At 37.5% G+C, this 5025-nt stretch overlaps 1 non-coding gene across 1 annotated transcript; it reads right to left on the reverse strand.

Moving 5' to 3' along the window:
• Positions 1-4504: 4504 nt before the first annotated feature.
• LOC118185730 (U6 spliceosomal RNA) lies at positions 4505-4607 on the reverse strand. Its single transcript, XR_004757636.2, has one exon. It is a non-coding gene; the product is annotated as a U6 spliceosomal RNA (small nuclear RNA).
• Positions 4608-5025: the final 418 nt, after the last annotated feature.

Here is a 5025-nt window from a genome sequence, read left to right on the forward strand (position 1 = left end):
TGAAGAAACAGGAAGAATATTTTACATGCCTCACCAACCAGTTATTCGACCTGATAAACCCGTAAGAGTTGTATTTGATGCATCCAGCCATTCGAAAAATGAATACTCTTTAAACGATTGTCTCTATTCCGGTCCTAATTTAAATCCACCATTGTTGGAGATATTAATACAATTTCGTTCACATAGCATAGCATTTACTGCCGACATTGAACAAGCCTTTCTCCAGATTTCTCTGTCACCTGAAGATAGGGATGCTGTAAGATTTTTGTGGGCAAATAACCTTACAGATAAGGATGGGAAACCTAACACGAAAATACTTAGGATGACTCGCGTTTTGTTTGGAGCTACATCCAGCCCATTTTTGCTTGCCGCTACTATCAAACATCACATAAATACCTTTAAAGAAAGAAATCAGAAAGCAGTTAAACTATTGAACGAATGTTTATACGTAGACGATTTAATAGGTGGGAATGAAGACGAAAACGAAGCCAAACTCATATATGAAGATATTAGATATATTTTGAAGACTGCTAATTTCAACATGCGAAAATGGAAAACAAATTGTGGAAATCTGCAGGAAGTTTTTGACGAATACAAAAATGGTGAAATCCAGAAAGTTCTGGAACAGAAGGTATTGGGATATAAATGGAATTACAAGGAAGATCTTCTGAAGATAGAATAACATCTAACTAATCAAGTTCAAGGAGAAACAAATCTAATGACAAAAGGAGAAGTTCTTAAAACCATTGGAAAGCTTTACGATCCCATTGGATTTATAAGTCCATTCACTATTAGGGCAAAAGTACTAATGCAGGAAATTTGGCAACTTGGGGTAGATTGGGATGATCCGTTACCATTGGACTTTGAAAACAGAATGAAAAAATGGATTAATGAACTGTCAGCGATTCAGGATGTAAACATTCCGCGGCATTACTTCCGAAAGACTAAGAAGTCTGAATTGAGAGATATTCAAATGCTTTGCTTTACCAACGCAAGTCAGAAGGCATATGGAGCTGTGATATACCTGCGATACTGAAGAAGCTGTCCCTTCCAAGATTAGAGCTGATGGGGGCGCTCATCGGAGCAAGATTAGTCTCAAATGTGAAAGAACAGTTAGAGAAAAGACTCCAGATGAATGTATATTTTTGGTCAGACTCTTCTGTTACGTTACATTGGATAAAGGGCGATTTAAATAAATGGAAGCCATTCATCCAACATCGAGTAATGGAAATACGAGAGAAAACATCACCTGAGTCCTGGAATTATTGCCCTGGAGATGAAAATCCAGCTGATATGCTGACCAGAGGAACAAAGACAAATTCCACGAAAGTAATAACGTTATCTGAACTACGAAACAGTGACATGTGGTGGTATGGACCTAAGTGGCTATTACAGAGCATCGATTCGTGGCCTAAACTTGCAGAATCAGTGAGAGATTTCAAGGATCATGAAGAGCTTGATTTTCGAAGGGGAGCTGTAGTGAACTCAACAGTCACAGGTGAAAATTCCATTGAGAACTAATTCATTAAAAGGTATTCGTCATTCAGCAAATTGATTAGAACTATTGCGTGGTGTTTAAGGTTTGCGAACAACTGCAGAACCAATCCACCATTAAGAAAAGAAAGTTTTCTGAGTGCTTCTGAACTAAAGAATGCAACAAAGGTGCTAGTCAAATGTGTACAACATTCTGAATTTCAACCTGAAATTAAGTGCCTGCAGTCGAAACGATCAGTTCCAAGTAATAGTAAGGTTTTATCCTTAAATGTATTTCTTGATGAAAATGAACTTTTACGAGTTGGTGGGAGACTACGTTTCTCCAATCTTTCAGAAGACCAGAAACATCAACTTCTTTTACCAAAAAGACATCATTTCACTGAATTACTCATAGATTATTATCACAAAAAATCTCTTCATTCGGGCGTTCAAACAACACTTTCTCTTATTAGACAATTATACTGGATACCTTCCTGACAAGATAGAGTTAGACGCGTTATAAGTAAATGCATGACGTGCTTTCGAACAAGGAACCAAACCATAAACCAAATGATGGGAGACTTACCTAGAGATAGAGTCGTAATAACTAGACCATTCGAAAAAATAGGACTGGACTTTGCAGGTCCAGTTATCACTAAGCCTAATTTGAAAAGATATAGAGTTACGTTTAAATCATACATAGAGATATTTATTTGCTTTAGTACAAAGGCTATTCATCTAGAAGTAGTATCGGGTTTGTCTACTGAAGCCTTTCTAGCATGTCTTAGAAGGTTTATTGCCAGACGATCTTAACCATCCATTGTTTGGAGTGATAGCGCTACGAACTTCAAGGGAACGAAGAATGTTCTTGATAAACTCTTTAGGATTTGTAGATTGGATCCTATTTAGCGCTTTAGTTCCGAAGAAGGTATAACATGGAGATTTATTCCTCCTTCTTCTCCGCATTCTAGCGGATTATGGGAGGCTAATATAAAATCAATGAAGAGAATTTTGACAAAGGTCGCGAAAACGACAATTTTGAACTTTGAAGAGCTGTATACATTAATTACACAAATAGAAGCCTGCTTGAACTCTCGACCACTATCACCTATTTCGGCTGATCCAATAGATCTTCAGCCTTTGACTCCAGGTCATTTCCTAATAGGAGCTCCACTTTTGTCGATACCAGAACCGAATGATTCTGTAGATTCTTTGACCTTATCTTCTAGATGGACTTTACTCAAAAACTTAGAGCTAATTTCTGGAACCGTTGGAGTGTGGAATATCTTACTCATTTGCAGAACCGCTCAAAATGGAATCAAGTGAGGTCCAATCTCAAGGCAGGACAACTAGTCTTGTTAAAGGATAAAAACAAGACACCCATGAAGTGGACACTAGCTCGCATCGAGGAAACCTTTCCTGGTCCAGATGGACTAGTACGAGTCGTAGACGACAGAACTTTAGATGGAATCTTTCGTCGAGCCGTCTCTAATATCAGCCCACTCCCATTTCCAAATGATGTTGGACAATCGTCCAACGGGGGCCGGGATGTTCCGGTTTGACTAGAAACTTTCACTATGCCGATGTTCCGGTTTGATTAGAAACAAACTTTTCTCTGCCTCAGAATAGCAACAGTGAGAAATTGACTTTCGATTTGTTATGACGCAGCTAGAACGCTGCTCCTGAGATGTAACATTAGATTCGATTCTAGATTAGATTAATTTTAGTATTTTAATAAATCCTTTTAAAACTAGATTGAGCATTTGATCATAGAATTATAGCTGAACCACCGCTTGCAGAAATTTAGATGTGGCATTTAGATACGTCGTTAGATAGTTAGATGCATAGGCAGCGACATTCGTGATTCGAATAGTGTACATTAGTGCGTACATAAGCAACGGTAACATATATACGTGAATCTTGAAACATGTCTAAGAAATTAAGGCAAAACATTAAAAGTACATAAATCCAGGTATAAAATACCAGGGGTATTTGGGCATTAAAATCAAGAAAATAATTCTTTCTGATGGTAATTTTCTGAAATTTGTGCTTTCGTAGCGGAAACCAGGGTTTGACAGAGGGTTGATCTCTTAATGACGCGACTTACATACATTTATATTACATGAAGTTGAAGGTATGAATTAAGTTTCCACTAATTCTTCAGAGATTGACATTCTGAAGTAGCAATTGTTTGAAATAAAGTTGGTATGTGTATGGGTATATTGTGACTTGTGAAAAATCACAATTACAAAATTACGCAAAACGAAACGGTTGTGGAACAAACCTTCAGCAGAATCTTACAACAGACTGCATAAAATTTTCAGTGATCAGTCAGTGACTAGATATAACCACAACATTTCTTTGGGGTACTAAGCTTTCGTAAAGGCGTACAAGAGGATCAAAGATTAAGAAGACCAAAACAATCAACATGTTAAAGAAAGTCGTGATAAGACCAGAACTGGGGTCACAGGTGCAACTGTACTGGACAGCAGAATTCAAGTAAGAAAAATTTTAGAAGTGCCTGGTGGAAAAATCTTAGCCCCAGTCTTAATCCAATGCGATATTTGCGGCGGGCTAGAAAGAAGCAAAAGCTAGAAAGTCTTCAAGCAGTACGTGAGAAAAAATCACAAGCAATTTCATTAGCATCAATATACTGTATTTTCACAGGAACTTTGTGGAAAAAAGACGTTATTGTCCAATTGATCCCTCATTATTTTACGCAACGTTACTGAAACGAAAACTGGATGATGACGATTAAAAATTTCTATCGCAAATGGTGGCAATTGAGAAAATATGAATTAAAATGATCAGAATTGAAATCACACGTCAATATAGTGAAGAACAACAACAAACTTTGCGCGTGCTCCTGCAACTAAATGCAACTGTACATGCTGGAGTCCCAGCTTAAGTCCCGTGTATTAGACAGGGGGTGGTTTGGTCGACTGGCTAATAATTGGGTGTGAATCTACTTTTCGATACACTCGGTTAATCTCACTCCATATTTGGCGGGAGGAGAGATGGTATTTAGTCAAAAAGTGTCGAACGCTTCACGATTTTGCGTGTCATCCTTGCGCAGAGGCCATGCTAATCTTCTCTGCATCGTTCTAATTTTAGTATATGTACTGCCGAAGCAAATCAATTCTTCCTCCGAATCTAAAAAAGTCTAAAAATTTCAACACGCGGTAGCATTGGTAGCACAAATGATGATAATCCAATAAGGCAAAGCAACAACTTTATGTTTGGCTCACATTTTAACTAAGACTCTAATGGATTTACAGAGCAAAAATGTACAGGTGCCTCTTCATGAGAAAAGATTTCTCAAAGAAATTCTGGAGCCTGCATCTGTTTGCCCTCGAAATTGATATTTGGTTAAACACATACTTTAAATAACAACTAAATTATTAAAAACACTGCTAACTTTCAAACTGTATAAGACACAAAATCTTAATAACCTGAAGCACATCACTCCATCTTACTTACAGTGTCTGCCTTTTAAGCTGATTTTAATTTTTGAGATTCGTAAAAGCAACAAAGGGACGACCATTAATCCTA

Source organism: Stegodyphus dumicola, chromosome 1 (assembly GCF_044657685.1).
Source record: "Stegodyphus dumicola isolate Sdum_Otavi_A_Nest chromosome 1, ASM4465768v1".
NCBI lineage: Eukaryota > Metazoa > Arthropoda > Arachnida > Araneae > Eresidae > Stegodyphus > Stegodyphus dumicola.